At 38.0% G+C, this 17500-nt stretch overlaps 1 protein-coding gene across 1 annotated transcript in view; it reads right to left on the minus strand.

Moving 5' to 3' along the window:
• The window catches only part of LOC137983219 (uncharacterized), a 44044-nt gene that overhangs the window by 25685 nt on the left and 859 nt on the right, over nucleotides 1-17500 (minus strand). The gene's annotated exons all lie outside the window — the stretch shown is intronic.

Genomic DNA, 17500 nt, shown 5'->3' on the forward strand with positions numbered 1-17500 from the left:
AAAGGAAATTTATGGTACTGAATAACAAAGCAAAATCAGACACGCATGTATACACAATCATACACCCATGAATATAAGCGTAAGTGCGTATAAATACATGCATATGTGCGTATATACACCAGGCCTTCTGATATTACGCGATGGTGTGATTTCGCACAATCGACCTCAAATCGCATCCGATCGCACAATTCACGAAAAATCACATAATTCACAAAACAACGCACAAAATTAAAAAAAAAACATCAATCAGAAGTTTCTTAGGAGTTCCTGCATAAATACGCCATTTTAAAGATGATTTACCTTGGAAAACGGCTAAAAAGCCTTTGTTTACCTTCGATTTCGTAAACATTCGAAGTTCAAGGCATTATTTTTCGTGTCGGAGACGTGGCACGAGTCTCATTCTTAAAGAGACGCCGATTGATGTAACACAAACACGCCCTTTGTTCAGTCAGAACTATAATACTGCCCACAAAAAGAAAGTGTAAGAAGCTAGTCATAGCATACAGGAATATTAATAATTATTGATCATTCATTTGGCATGTTAGCTGTGTCCTTTCAACTTTTTAACAGTGAAGAAGACCTCTTTTTTTTTTTTTACTTATCCCAACTAATGTCGATCAAGATTCATAAGTACTCTTCGCTTGTGTTCAAAATGTCTTTAGGGCAGTAAAAACGTGTTTTTTTATCCTGAAACCTTGAAAAAGAAGCTCAGAAAAAAATCGCATAATTGGCCTTTCTAATCACATAATCTGCCCTGGAAACTTCACATCATTTGCATTTTTTCGTCGCACCCTATCAGAAAGCCTGATACACTGCATATGCGCAGTTCACGTATACCTGAGCAGTACTGTATGTTGTACAATATGGGCGAAGTATGCTACAACCAGACTGGTATGTACAGATTTGAAGCAAAGAGAGAGAAGGAAAGATTCACTGCTGTTTGTTCACGGTGTTGGCAAAACCTGAAAATTAGTCATTTTACATTGTTGTTTTGATGAGTACAGGAGTTAAATATACAAAAATGTGTGCCAGTAATATTACTGCTTTTTGGCATTGTCATTGATTACCGCAGCCGTCTCTTTGTGGGTTTTTGTTACAAAAAATAGCATTGCGTGACTAGCGTTACTTTCTAGAAGCTTCGCGGGAGAGTTCGTAGTTTGTTTATTTTTAGGTTTGTGCATAAGCGTTTCTAAATCGGTGTGTTTCGTAATCTTTCTATAATTAGATTGTTTACTGTTTTAGAACGGTCTAGAATCTCATTGTGAAAGTATATAAGTAAGCGAGTCTGAGTGATGTTTTTTTTAACTAGTTTTTACAAGCGAAGAGAGTTGACGTTAGCCGTGTTTAGTCAAGTGTGACAGAAGCAGCGTTTATTCAAGTTGGCGGAGCCCATGTAAGTTTATCGAGTATGTGCTGTTTAGAGTTTTACTTCGTGGAAACTACATTCATTTTGGAATAAATGTTCTTGTTGTTGTTCTGCCAACCCTGTGTTCAGTTTAGTTTGCAAGCTACCCATCCTCAAGAACATTCGAACTTGTAACAGTTTTTTCCTATAACTGTCAACTGAGCTGCGCTTTGTTTTTCAGGAGATTCAAGTTGTCTTTGCGTAATATATAGCTCTGTACACAATAAATTATTGTTTTGGTATCGTAAATCATTGCAGTGCTGTCAGTAACATACGACTGAAAATTCTATTTTAATGCTAAAAAATGCAAACTAAGCAAGGTACAGATTTTGTTAGCCTGCTTTTGTGCTGCAAATACAACAAGTTGCCATCAGCAAAACAACATTTTGCTACGTTCAATTTTTCTATTGACATTGTACTTTTGGTTGTACAAATAAAATGGCAAAATCGAAAGTGACATCGATTTTAGCGGCCGCCTGTGATCAAGTTACCTTGCTTGTTTATACCAACAACTCACGACACAAAGGATACATCTGTGACAAAATGACAGCAAGACACTAGGTTTTTGCAAGTTTACTTTTTCTTTCACGAGTCTTTACGGTATATATTTCTTTCCTTTGCACATTTGTACCTGATCAACTTCATTGCAGTTAATTGCAATTTTTTCTTGCAGGTGATGCGAACTTTGAAATCACATACTGCAAATTCTGCCAATATCTGTTTCATTGCAATGTCTCATCTGCAGTGTCCATGAATTAACTAAAAAAATGAAGTCTTGCTTCATGTGGTCAAAACCAAACACTGAAAGGTGGCCGCCATTTTCGAAAGCATGCAAAAGTTGTAAATATAAAGCAAACCATCGCATGATCTCAGTTGCTTTGATGGCTCAGTGGGAAGTTACTCGGGGCGCGAACAACAGCTCCAGGTGTATTTTATAAGTTCCTTATCAAGCAGGTAATCTACTATCCCTGGGGTTTGCACATTTGTTACTAAGAAGAAAAACAACAACAAAAAAGAAATTTGACTGGTTTTCTGACGTGGTATGCCTATGGCATCCTACATAGATGAGTAGCATGATCACGGTACCCATTTCTGTAACATACCTAAAAATTGTGAAATTGTGTTTATTGGGGTGAAAATCACTTATTTTGGCTTATTTCACACCCAGACTTACATATCTTTCTAATTATTCGGAAAATATTAATGTTTGGTCCGTTAAAACTGAATTTTTGATTTACCCATGACCCCTTGCAGGCGTGGTCTTCCATACAGATAGTCAATTTTTAGGCAAATAAAAAGTAAAAACAGAAAGCTTTCACTACATGGAGGATAGCATCCCCTCATTTAGTTCTATTGACACCCTAAACGCTGGCTTTCTGCTCCACTTTTTTGCTCCACTTTACAATTTGACAGGCCTTCAGATATTACGCGATGGTGCGATTTCGCACAATCGACCTCAAATCGCATCCGATCGCACAATTCACGAAAAATCGCATAATTCACAAAAGGACCCACAAAATTCATAAAATGAAACATAAATCAACACGTTTCTTAGAAATTCCTGCATAAATACGCCATTTTAAAGATGATTTATCTTGGAAAAAGGCTAAAAAACCTATGTCACCTTCGATTTCGTAAACATTCGAAGTTCAAGGCTTTATTTTTCATGTCGGGGACCTGGTACGAGTCTCCTTCTATTGGTGCAACACAAACACGCCCTTATATACACACCACTGAAATGACACAGTTGCCTTCTCTTATAGAAGAGATTTGTGAAAAATAAGCGAAGTTGTAAGTTTTTCGGCAAAATGTAGTTTCTTTCGTTGAAAACTGATAAAAACTTACTCATGGATAAGTTTGTTGTGAAAACGCTCGCTTTTTCTTCGACGAAGAAGGAAGTTCCCACATTCCGCCCAATCTGACAGCTCACGATCGAGCAAGAAAGTACCTCACAGGTACGCTCCACGTGGACGATGGACTGATGTTTTTCTCGTCGTGCAATATTAGGGCCTTTTATACGAGAGAAAATAAGCCGCGGCTTACTCTGGCCACGGTGTACAAAATACGGAAAAGGAACTATTTATACAAATATATTCCCAGGTCAATATAAGCCGCGGCTTGAAAAAGACGTGAACATAGATTTTGTACCATTTATACGGGGTGAACATTCGAGTCTTCTGTAAGCCGCGGCCAGAGAAAGCCGCGGCTTATTTTCTCTCGTATAAATGGGGGTATGGCCCTATTGTGATTGACCATCTTCGGAAGTTCGTGGTTGACGAGCACCTTGATCATTCATTTGGCATGTTAGCTGTGTCCTTTCAACTTTTAACGTGGTGCACCGGTAGTGCAGAAGACCTCATTTTTTCTATTTATCCCAACTAATGTCGATCGAGATACATAATTACTGTTCCTTTGTGTTCAAAATGTCTTTAGGGCAGCAAAAAAGTGTTTTTCTTAACCTGAAGCCTTATAAAACAAGCTCAAAATTGCTGAGAAAAAAATCGCATAATTTACATTATTTATCGCATAATTGGCCTTTCTAATCGCACAATCTGCCCTGAAAAAATCGCATAATTTGCATTTTTTAATCGCACCCTGTCAGAAGGCCTGATTTGAGGTCAGAGCAGATGTCTCTCTCAATTTCCTGAAAATTGCCCCTGAAAAGACATTGTGGACTTCCCAATAATATCCATAGAGGAAAGGTTACCAAGCCTTGTGAAGCACATGGAAATCATGGCTTCTTTGCAAAGTAGATTTGTGATGTTCACTGGCACTCAAGACTAGGTTCAATATGGCCCGGCATGTTAAAAAAAACGTAGCGACTCAGTCAAAGGCTAATATTTTCGCGACCCTGAAAGCTACGATGATGAAACTGTGGAAATAGCTAGTGGAACTTGTGAGCATTCAGAAAATGCTTGGTTGGAACCCACTTACGCCGGGTTTCGACAAAACACTGACCCCCGGTCAACTGACCCCCTACTGACCCCCCTACTGATCCCCTATAAAATCAATGGGAAAATGAAAATTAAAAAAGCCCAGAATTATTAATGGGGCCCAATTCAAGTTCATCAATAAATTTGCTTACCTGAAACTCTCAAGATGGCGGACGCGTTGCAGATTTCCTACTCTTGGTCTCCTTTCACTGTTTAGTGGAGGCTTTGTTGACGGAAAATCGAGCACAGAATAAGATTGAATATGATCAAATATTGCTTTCGTACGTATTGGGAAGCAAACAGAAACGCTGACAAATGAACAGTTTCACGAAGGCGAAGGGCCTTAGGACTACAAGGTTGCCATAATAAACTTCCGGTTGATGTAATCGTGTGCGTTTCGCTCCAGTTAGTTGCGTGCGTGTTAATTTGCCAGAATTTCCTTTCTATTTTTATTGCTTAATTTTCTAGCGGGTACAAATACCATGCTTGCTGATATTCTAACTTATTTTGTGCTCGATTTTCCATGACAAATCCTTCAGTCAAATGAGAAGAGAGTCGGAAATCTGCAACGCGTCCGCCATCTTGAAAGTTTCAGGTAAGCTAAATTTATTGATGAACTTGAATCGGGTCCCATTGATAGTTCTGGGCTTTTTTTAATTTTCATTTTCCCATTGATTTTATAGGGGGTCAGTAGTGGGGTCAGTAAGGGGTCAGTAGGGGGTCAGTAGGGGGTCAGTTGACCGGGGGTCAGTGTTTTGTCGAAACCCACTTACGCCTTGGTTGGAGCAGGAGCAACATTGAAAGAAGTGGTCTCGAAAAATATTATTGCGTAATTGCGGAACAGAAAAAGCGTAGCGACTGTTTTGAGGAGTGATTTCTCCATTCGTAGTGGATCCCTCAAACTAATTTTTCTGTATGTTAAAGCACAAGGTATGAGCATTTAGTTGAGAAGGTTTTGAAGCCACAGATATCAATTGAAGACTTGTTTCAAACTATAACCTAGTGAGCGCCAGAATTCCAAAACACAGCGTTACAGTAAGCAGGCCTTCTGATATTACGCGATGGTGCGATTTCGCACAATCAACCTCAAATCGCATCCGATCGCACAATTCACGAAAAATCGCATAATTCACAAAAGGACGCACAAAATTCATAAAAAGAAACATAAATCAAGACGTTTCTTAGAAATTCCTGCATAAATACTCCATTTTTAAGATGATTTATCTTGGAAAAAGGCTAAAAAACCTTTGTCACCTTCAATTTCGTAAACATTCGAAGTTCAAGGCTTTATTTTTTTATGTCGGGGACCTGGTACGAGTCTCCTTCTATTGGTGCAACACAAACACGCCGTTATATACACAACACTGAAATGACACAGTTGCCTTCTCTTATAGAAGAGATTTGTGAAAAATAAGTGAAGTGGTACGTTTTTCGGCAAAAGGTAGTTTCTTGTTGTGAAAACGCTCGCATTTTCTTCGACGAAGAAGGAAGTTCCCACATTCCGCCCAATCTGACAGCTCACGATCGAGCAAGAAAGTACCTCACAGGTACAATACGCTCCACGTGGACGATGGACTGATGTTTTTCTTGTCGTGCAATATTAGGGCCTTTTATACGAGAGAAAATAAGCCGCGGCTTACTCTGGCCACGGTGTACAAAATACGCAAAAGGAACTATTTATACGAATATATATTCCCAGGTCAATATAAGCGGCGGCTTGAAAAAGACGTAAACGTAGATTTTGTACCATTTATACGGGGTGAACATTCGAGTCTTCTGTAAGCCGCGGCCAGAGAAAGCCGCGGCTTATTTTCTCTCGTATAAATGGGGGTATGGCCCTATTGTGATTGACCATCTTCGGAAGTTCGTGGTTGACGAGCACCTTGATCATTCATTTGGCATGTTAGCGGTGTCCTTTCAACTTTTAACGTTGGTGCACCGGTAGTGCAGAAGACCTCATTTTTTTTATTTATCCCAACTAATGTCGATCTAAAAACATAATTACTGTTCCTTTGTGGTCAAAATGTCTTTGGGGCAGCAAAAAAGTGTTTTTCTTAACCTGAAACCTTATAAAACAAGCTTAAAATTGCTGAGAAAAAAATCGCATAATTTACATTATTTATCGCACAATTGGCCTTTCTAATCGCACAATCTGCCCTGAAAAAATCGCATAATTTGCATTTTTTAATCGCACCCTATCAGAAGGCCTGAGTAAGGAAACTACGGAATTTTGAATCTTTTTAATGTGTTTTAATAAACTTGAACTGTTTTAATTTGGCTCATAATTATGTAGTATTTACTGCGTGTTATCACTGGTTATTGTCCGTTAATCCACATAATTGTTCTCTCTTATGAAAAATGGTTTTGAAGACTTTCAATTTGAAAATTGTGTTACGCGTTACACTCAAAATTTTCCTATTTTTCTATCCTTTTCCTTTGTTTTCTCAAGAAAGGAAAGTTGCTTACCCTTTTTACACCCTGTATGCTAATCAACAAGGATAACCTTAGCATTGAGCAAAAATATAGCTTCATTGAAGATGTTAAACTGAATAAATCAGGAAATGTTTCTGAGTCACCCCCAAGTGGGTATGGTGATTGTGCTACACATCTTTAAGATTTCCAAGAACAGTCAAAGAAGAGTCTGCTTTAGTCAGTGAAGCTAGAACAACGAGCACAAAGTACAAATTTTAAGATAAGTGGGCGGTGGAACTTTTTTGAAAAAGGCAAAGGACGAGAACATTTAAATTTTCAGATTTCCAGGTTAGAAACATTTTCAAAAGATTACGACTTTCATCTCGCGTGTAATGTCAAGGACAATGTGGAACATTGTATATGTGATATAAAGAGGCATTCAGGAAGTGAGGAAAGAGTAATGTAAAAGCGATCAGGATAGTTTTAAGTTGATGACAATAAATATCTGTATTGAGATTTTTGCTTATGCTATTGTAATTTTGATATAGACACAATCATGTGTGTTTTGATATCAAAGCACACCGTGTTTTCATCTAGTGTTTCATTGAGTATCAAGTCCTATCCACCTTACCAAAATAGAAATCTCTTATTGGCAGTTGATGTCCTGAATTATTCATGAGTTTGAGAAGTAAAAGTACATGTATTGTGTTAAGGCGAGGACACACTAGGCGATAAGTCGCTGCAACACCTCACGGCGACAAGTCGCCACAACAATTCGCCTCATGTGACACAATTAATTTTGTCAAAATCATTGTCATTGCGGGGGAATTTTGTCCCTGCGATCAGTTGCATGAATTCAAAGCAGTTTTGATTCGTGCGACTGATCGCAGCTACAAAATTAGCAAATGCAGCGTTGTCGCACTGTGTGTACACTTCTGGCAACAAGTCACCGGGACAAAATATAAATGAACCAATGAGAGAGCGTCGTATGGTGCGCCATATTGAATTAGGAAACCAGTTCACATTCCGCCTCATACAAGATCACTGCCTGTACACTGAACAGGTTCCCTGTCACAGCAAATAATTATTGTTTTGCAAGTAGTACATGCCTTTACATTATCACAAGATAAAAACACGCTTGTCACACACCAATCTGCATTTACAATGATGTTACTCTACTAAAAAAAAATAAAAGCTCGTTTTGTTTAAAAACATATCCATGTACATGTTGCTTAGCTACAGTATTAGCTTTCAGGGATTCACGATAGAATATTTTCCTGCCTTGTAGAAAGAACTTAGAGTCAGGCTTTTAGCCAGGCGGCCGTCCAGCCGTCCAAAGGACGGCCAGTTCTCAGAAATGGGAGATTTTCGACGGCCTGTTTTGGGCGGCCATTTACGAGCTTCTGTGCTTAATGTAACAAAACAGTGTCTATAAATTAATAAAACTTACATTTCTTTTTGCTCTCAAGAGTTGTTTTAGTGTTGCTGTCGTATTTTTCTTCTATATTAACACTTTTTTAGCGAGTTTCCTTTCTGTTTTGATCAATTGAATCAAAGTTAAGCGAAGCGATTTCACAGGCAAAGCCACTGTCCAGTGATATTGCCTTACCAAGTCGTCCCCAGGCTACTTTGCCGGCTGCTATAAATAAATACGCACGTTGGTGATTATTTATGAGGATATGAGTCAAAGATCATGCGTCTTCCAACTCGGTAAGACGATCTCACGGCTGCAAATGTTATTGTAATCGCTTCATTGTATTCTGCTCTGTTCAAGCGAAATCTGGCGGGCATTACAACAAAATAGCCATTTGGTGTAATAACATGTCCAATCATCGTAATATTGCTTTAGGAATACTAATAGTAGGTGAATAGTTAAAGATTGTAGACCAGAATGCAGCTCGACCAACAAAGCCACGCATATCTGTTCTTTTGTGTAAATCATGGCTTGACAACTTCAAATTTCAATCACTCTTCATAACAACTGGAGTTCCTATCCCAAATATAATTCAATGTTAAACAAGGTAAGTTGAGGAAAGGATAGCTTAGTAAAATTATCAAAGAAAAACAGCGGTTTAATAGGTAAATTGAAAGACGTTTACAGCTGTCAGAATCGCGGAAATCACGTCTAAGAGGCTTCAATTTGTCAAAATTTTCTGGGGAAGCATGCCCCCAGACCCCCATGCTATGTGGGCCGCCATGCTATGTGGGCCAAAGGCCCACATAAAATTTGGACTCCCACTTTCAAAATCCTGGCTAAAAGCCTGCTTAGAGTACAATGTATCTGGTTTATTCATGACATATCGCACTAATCCATGGCCAGACTTTTGCCTTTCTCACTCGTAGTGAACATAGTGTACACTCAGTATGTATACATGTCAAGGCTGCTGGCTAAGATAATTTGTGCGTAGCCCTTCGGGCTTCCAACATTAAAAGTTAGCAGCCCATGTCATTTTTCAACAGCCCAGAATTAATTAATTAAAAGTGAGGATGAATCACCTTGTGATAAGTTAGGTGCCCGTTCGAGCTACTGGTTCAGAAATTTGGTCGCCCCTGCTCACAAGTAAGGCGCCCCAGGCGACTGGGCGACCGTTAGGCAGCAGCCTTGCATGTACATCAAAATTATTGAAACACAACAGATACATGTACTTTTCCATTACAAAATTCACAGAGTACAAGTCATGTAGATTATCAAGGTAAAATGGACAATTCAATTAAAAAGGGTAAAAGGAAATGAAGGTATGACACATGAATTTGTACATGAAAAAGAGAGCTAGATTCACCCTATTAGCAATGGCTAAGCTGGTAGAGAATCCAAAGAAACAAACAATGTCATTAACAAAAAGTCATTTTCTTCTTAGCCTAGATACTTTGGTAACGACCACAACATTAAATCATAGAGTTCTTAAGTGTGTTACAAAGTTGGTACATGTAAATAATAACATGGCATCTGACCGGATGTGGCGATGCACATCCACATAATTCCCTAACATCCACATCCTCCGCATAATTTCAATATTTTCCACATAAAACAGAAGAAATGCCTGATATTAGTGAAAAGGATCTGCTTACCATCGACACAAGCATACAAGCCAAAGAGATTGACCATTTTGAAATGCTTATTTTCCTGAACATTGAAAAACACATGCCATTTTGTTCGCAAGATGAAAATTCCCCAGCAGTTTCCACACGATTTTCGGCAATAAGCCTGGACTCTAGTTAAACCATTTTCATAACATACCCTAGGCTCAAAATTTTTTAAAAAGATGCAACAAGCAGGGTTGGACACTTAGTTTTGAGAGCACTCGCCATTGGGGCGAGTGACCCTCAAAATGCACTCGCCCGGATCAGTTTTCACTCGCCCAAAAGTTTACCCCTCCCCCCCCAATCTTTACCATTAAAATTTACTTTAACACTGAAAGGCTATTAAAGAAAATAGCACGTCTGTCTTAGTTTCAACACACATTGATCAGAGTGCTGGGAAAGTACGGGAAAACAATTCGCTTGTAACGTTGTCAAGCACATGGCAGACCGAGGCTGTTATTACACGTACTTCAATGAACAATTCTATTTACATTGTAAAGACTTTAAATCCCAAGAAAACAAAATGGAGGCACTTATTTTATATTTTAAATAATTGATTTTTTTATTGATGAATCTTTGTGAGATCCCTGCAGTTTGCGAGTAAACCTGTCTGTTCTTCTCAGGAGCAGTCTCAAGTCGCTGTCACAGCGTTTTGTCTTCCCCCATGTTACCTGTTCCCCTGAACGATGAGTACTAGTGCTGTGTGTTCCCCCTTCCCTCCCCATAGAAGATTTCAGTGCTACATGTATGTGTTCCCTTCAAAATTGCCGACTTAAGAATACATCAAAACAAAGAGAGATGTGAAAATAAAGGAAAATAATCACGCCATAACGATAAATATGAGGGCCTAATATGAATACAGCAAGTATCCTAACCATTCATAAAGACTAACCTTAGGCCTATAAATTTTCGTTTAGGCCTAATTATGCCTAAGGGTTAGCTTTTTAAGCATTTTTAGGATACTTTCTGTATTAATAAAACAATGACCTGTGACTTGTAAAAAATACCAGCACTTTTAAAAATGTTCTATGGGGAAGGAAGGGGGAACAAACAGCACTAGTGCTCAGTGTTCGGGAAACAGATAACACGGGGGAACACAAAATGCTGTGACAGCGCCATATTTACCTGGTCACCGATGGCTCGATAGTGACCAGCAGTATCACTGACCAGGAAGCCATATTTCATATAATCTGTCTATTTACGAAGCCCAATGTTGCCTTTTAGCACCAGTTTATTAGACAGTTTGGAATATACATTGTAAAACTTTGTAAAATAGAAATGGTAAGTTTATGTTTAGGGCTTTTCTTGGCAAAATGGAATGCAAAAAGCAGTGTTTATTTCGCAATTTAAATAAATTCTTGGTGACGAAATTCGAACTCGCCAAACGAGCGAGTGATCAATGATTTGCACTCGCCCAACACTTTAGAGACTCGCCTGGGAGAGCGGGCGAGAGCTAATGTCCAACCCTGAACAAGGTACAGCTGTATAAAAATTTGCCGCAAGTTGTAGTAGCAAATTAAATTACATCATTTGTAAAAGTAGGGAGAACATGGCAATGATCACGAAGTTGTAAAAAACAAAATAGGAGCCTGCAATACGTATGTGTAAAAAACCGCTGAAAATGGTGAATGATCAAGGAAATGGATCGTGGTTCAACTACAGTGTACATCAAAATTTTGCTCCATATCTCCAAATTGAAACAAAATTCATGACTAGAAGTTACAAAATATTTTTTTTGTTGCTTTATTTATTTTAGCAAAAGTTTCGGCAAATGCCGATTACTACATGTAACCCTTTTATTTTAATGGTGAAAGCTGGTTGCAAATTAGCGATTCATCCAGATATCTTAATCGTAAAGGGAAAAAAGTCAGTCGTAAATGCGACTGTATTGGTCACAATTTCGAGTCCTGATTTACCATAAGCATGTAAATACAGCTGTAGATTGGATGGGCCTAATTATAAATAAGTTCTGTAAATTGTTTAAATTTCCGCATAATCCGGTGTAATTTCCACATAATCAACGCATGTTCACGCATAAGATGGCCAAAAATTTCCACATAATCGTTAATTTTTTTCCGCATCCTATCAGAAGCCCAGTAATAAAAAATAGAATGTCATGCACTCACTAATAGAAGACTTCAAGAGACCAAGGAATTCCAAGGGCAAAAAATCAAAGTTAAATTGGAAATCATGCCCAGACAACCTTGAACTAACAGCGCCAAAAACATTTTTTGGGATACAGTATGATAAGATTATTTCATCAAGAACCCCACGGAAGACAAGGTAAGTACATGTACATGTAGCTTTTCATTCACAAAGTCACGTCCCTTTAGACAATTGAATTTCACATGACAAAAGTGCTTGCTGTTGAGTGATTCAAGATAATAAAGTTCTGTTCAAAGTGTCTTAATGAGTACAATGTCATATTATGTACATGTAAATACACTGCAGCACCATAATCATCATAATCCAGAACATACATGTAATCTTAATCAACATAATCAAAAAATAAATAAATAAATGTACACATAAGACAAAAGAACAAAAACAAAACAGATGGCAGAAGGAGAACTAAGACATCAGTGTAGCTAAGCAAATGAAGTAAAAAAGCAATTTAATATGTTCACTATGTGAATTGTTCAGTCAACCAGAGTTTCTTTAATGCTTCAGTTAAACTGTAGCTTGGAAGGTTTTTGATATGGTTAGGAAGCTGTTTCCACAATTCAGTCACTGTAGCTGTTTGCTTTCCTACATGTTGGTCCCGAAACATGCTTTGAAAAAGTTGCTTAACCCATATTGTAACTACGCACTTCACTTGCGAAACAAAAGGTTGTGGCTAAATAAATATATTGGGAACTGTTTTAGAAAGCCATTGGTGAATAAAACTAAGAAGATGCAGTTTGTAGATGTTATTAACTGTAAATAGATCCAATAAATTGAGAAATGGTAAAGCACTAACTGTATCTGGGCCATAAAGAGTGGCAACGAAAGCAAATCGAACAATATGGTTTCGTTTTGTTTGGATACAGTGCTGGAAATAATTTTTCTTTATTCACAGGACATATGTCCTTTCAAATCTTCATTTTGGTCGGACATTTGACAAATTGGACCGGACATAATTTATTTACTGACAACACCTTGAAGAAGATAACTCAAGATGTGCTGGTGAGATGTTCGGGCATCATGTCCGATCATAATGTGAATTTGGCCGGACATTTTCAAAATTTGGTCGGACAATGTCCGATGACCGACTGTTATTTCCAGCACTGGGATAGGTACTGTCCCAGGAGATTATTTCATATGATATTTAACAATTATTCCATGAGCGTTGCATATGAGACGATAGATAGCCAATGAGGTGCGTAGTGCCCAGTTGGATATAATCATCTCATATCCAACAAGCGCGAGTGGAATAATTGTTTTATTAAAAATGCCCCCGAAATATGCGACTGTATTGGTCACAATTTCGAGTCCTGATTTACCATAAGCATGTAAATACAGCTGTAGATTGGATGGGCCTAATTATAAATAAGTTCTGTAAATTGTTTAAATTTCCGCATAATCCGGTGTAATTTCCACATAATCAACGCATGTTCACGCATAAGATGGCCAAAAATTTCCACATAATCGTTAATTTTTTTCCGCATCCTATCAGAAGCCCAGTAATAAAAAATAGAATGTCATGCACTCACTAATAGAAGACTTCAAGAGACCAAGGAATTCCAAGGGCAAAAAATCAAAGTTAAATTGGAAATCATGCCCAGACAACCTTGAACTAACAGCGCCAAAAACATTTTTTGGGATACAGTATGATAAGATTATTTCATCAAGAACCCCACGGAAGACAAGGTAAGTACATGTACATGTAGCTTTTCATTCACAAAGTCACGTCCCTTTAGACAATTGAATTTCACATGACAAAAGTGCTTGCTGTTGAGTGATTCAAGATAATAAAGTTCTGTTCAAAGTGTCTTAATGAGTACAATGTCATATTATGTACATGTAAATACACTGCAGCACCAAAATCTGGGATTATCTCAAAAGGCACCTCTATTCAATACAATACAATACATAGTTTATTCACATTTCCGTACAATTTACAACTTTAAACTCTTTTGTATTTAGAAACATTATGCATAAATTGTGCAATTACATTTTACACTAAGTACAGTAAAGCCCTGGCCAAACTATCGAACAAAGTTGGATTGAAGGCTCCAACTTTGCTCAATCCAACATTGTTCGACAGTTTGGCCGCCCATGTTGGAAGATGTTCATCCAACATTTTTTGTTCAATCAAATGTCAGATAGAGTTTGCTTTTGATCAAACATTTCAACCAACAATTCTGTTTGTTGCAGTGTTTTGCCGCTCTTCCAACAAAGTTGTGTCCTGAATCGAGTCACGTTCATACGTGCTAGCCAATCATGAATCACTATCTTATTTTCAAGCCAAAGCTTCTAGCATCATTTGCAACAGAGATGGAGGACAAGGACCAAGGGGACGTCGTGGTTGTTGATGAATAGCCAGTAACCTTGATCAGCAAATAGGAAACAAGGCCATATCTGTTGGACACTTTTAGGCTACTTAATCATTATCGCTGTTTGGCGATGTCTGGTTCAATAGCGTTTAAAATTCCTGCAAATTGATCCGAGCTCATAATCATCATCTCGTAAGCATGGATGTATCTCCAGGGGCCGAAATTGCACCTTCCTGGTCGCCAATGCGACTAAAAATTGAGTACTGGCGACCAGAATTTCACAACTGGTCGCCAGTGAGCCACCTTCTACTTAGTTCAGAACCATTTGCCAACAGGTGTCTTACTTTTTATCCTGCCGATGTTTTTGAAATAAAAATGAAAGGAGTTCTTCCGTTAACTTCCTCCGTTACATCACAAACTGCCACGTTTTTTGCGGTTTCTCATAAAATACGTATTGCAGGCGAAAGAACAATGACTCAGTAAAGAGATTCAAGGGCCTGGTGCGAGAAATGTAGCACGGTAAGAACATGGCGGCTTGTGTGCTGACAGAAAGTGACTGGTGTTTCCGTGGCTGAGATTTTCAACAAAACTAAGGGCCAGATAGATTTCTTCATTACATTCGAGGTCGGATACATTTTCTCTCCAAAATGTCCGCTTTCGAAAGTGAAAATAATGCTTGACACATTCACAAGACCCCGCGGTTGTTGCTTTCTGGTATCCATAGGAAAGTTCAAAACGTGCATTTTCAGGGGAAGTTTTTTGGCGACCACAATTTGCCATCTGGCGACTGAAATTTTTTATCTTGTCGCCAGTTGGCGCCCGTATAAAAAAGTTAATTTCGGACCCTGATCTCGCAAAGAACATACCCTTTTCTACACGTTCTCTCAATCATTCTTTGGTTTTTCCTTTTTTGAATACGTCCTTTCTGTCCTAAAACAACTCCAGTAGCAAAACGCTGCACCAAATTTTGTGCCAACTTGAACTTGAATTCATCAAGCAATCATGGATAGTGTTTTGCCACTACCTCAACATTTACATCCGACAATGTTGCATTTGGGATCCAACTTTGTTTGATAGTTTGGCCAGGGCTTAAGGAATTGCCTAGCAGCTAGATAACCCTAAGGTTTTAGTGCTGGCAGCTATATGTAGTTCATTGTTAATTGGAAGTGCTGGACATAAGCACAAAATCAACATAATCATCATAATCCAGAACATACATGTAATCTTAATCAACATAATCAAAAAATAAATAAATAAATGTACACATAAGACAAAAGAACAAAAACAAAACAGATGGCAGAAGGAGAACTAAGACATCAGTGTAGCTAAGCAAATGAAGTAAAAAAGCAATTTAATATGTTCACTATGTGAATTGTTCAGTCAACCAGAGTTTCTTTAATGCTTCAGTTAAACTGTAGCTTGGAAGGTTTTTGATATGGTTAGGAAGCTGTTTCCACAATTCAGTCACTGTAGCTGTTTGCTTTCCTACATGTTGGTCCCGAAACATGCTTTGAAAAAGTTGCTTAACCCATATTGTAACTACGCACTTCACTTGCGAAACAAAAGGTTGTGGCTAAATAAATATATTGGGAACTGTTTTAGAAAGCCATTGGTGAATAAAACTAAGAAGATGCAGTTTGTAGATGTTATTAACTGTAAATAGATCCAATAAATTGAGAAATGGTAAAGCACTAACTGTATCTGGGCCATAAAGAGTGGCAAAGAAAGCAAATCGAACAATATGGTTTCGTTTTGTTTGGATAGGTACTGTCCCAGGAGATTATTTCATATGATATTTAACAATTATTCCATGAGCGTTGCATATGAGACGATAGATAGCCAATGAGGTGCGTAGTGCCCAGTTGGATATAATCATCTCATATCCAACAAGCGCGAGTGGAATAATTGTTTTATTAAAAATGCCCCCGAAATATAGAAAACTAGACTACAATAAAAATAAAAAGGCCCAAAAAATCACGCGTATGCTTGCCGTGTTTGTAGATCATGGCATAATGGCTCATAACCCAAGATGGCTTCGCCAATCAAAACTCTCGAATTGCATTATCCAATGATCCAGTTTTTAATAATTAGGGATATATCAGGTTCTAGTTAAGTTGTTTTAGTAGATGGTGTGAAACATACATGTGGTGCCTAACCTTACTAAAGAGTGCTATATTCCTAGAGATTTCTACTGTATACTCCTATAGATTTGCAAACACTGGTAAGAGACTCATAGGAATTAAAGTAAACATAAATCAAGCGTAGATGCTCTCTCAAGAAACGCTTACATGTACCTAATAAAAGCGATCAACCGTTTTATTCAAATAACTGTCATCTTTATAAATAACTAACCGTCATTTTTTTTCCAATCATCACTCAACCGTAATCATAACCTTAAACTCTTCAATGTTCGGCAGAAAATTCCAGCTATTTGAACACTGAAATTATACGTAGCATAGGGACTAATCATGGCACTTTCCCCAACACAACTGCATATTCTCAAGCGGAAACCATTTACTTTAATAATTTGAATATTCAACGCCCCATCACGTATGAGAAGTGGGTGGATTTTATGCAAATAAGACAATGAGTCATCGACGCCAAATACTACGAATTTTTATCGAAAAAATGCAATGGGCCTTGACTGTGTTTCTTTGTAACCTCGTAGATATTATCGTAATGACAGATCATTTATCCACATACCATGTTTCGACCTTGTTTGAAAAGCTTGGCGTGAATATGATAATTAGCTAAACAAAACATGACGCGTTAATATTGAGTTTCGCAACGCTCACAACGCAGTTACTCCGCAAAAATTCATGTACCTCTATTTGATAAGCTAAGATCGAAATAGTAAACTTTGAATGTCACGACGAGCACTTAAGCTAAAGAATTCCATTCAATGACGCTGAATGTTTCGAAATGACGGTGTCGAAGTAAATCGCGATTCAAGATCCGTTGTGGTTCGAAAATCAAGTCTTAATTAGGCAGTTTCGCTGCCGTTAAGTTGTACGCGGTGATTTTCCCCTGGCGAACTCGAATCTTATATCAGATTGAAAGTTAACGAAAAGGTATAAGAAATAAATTTAAAATAAGCTTGATCAGACTAGGGCATAAGATTAGCGTATTACAAGAGGACACGAAAGCATAGTACATGACAAATGACGTTCTACCGCAAACAATACTTCGGTTCT

The sequence above is a fragment of the Montipora foliosa genome, chromosome 13, assembly GCF_036669935.1.
Source record: "Montipora foliosa isolate CH-2021 chromosome 13, ASM3666993v2, whole genome shotgun sequence".
NCBI classification, from domain to species: Eukaryota; Metazoa; Cnidaria; class Anthozoa; order Scleractinia; family Acroporidae; genus Montipora; species Montipora foliosa.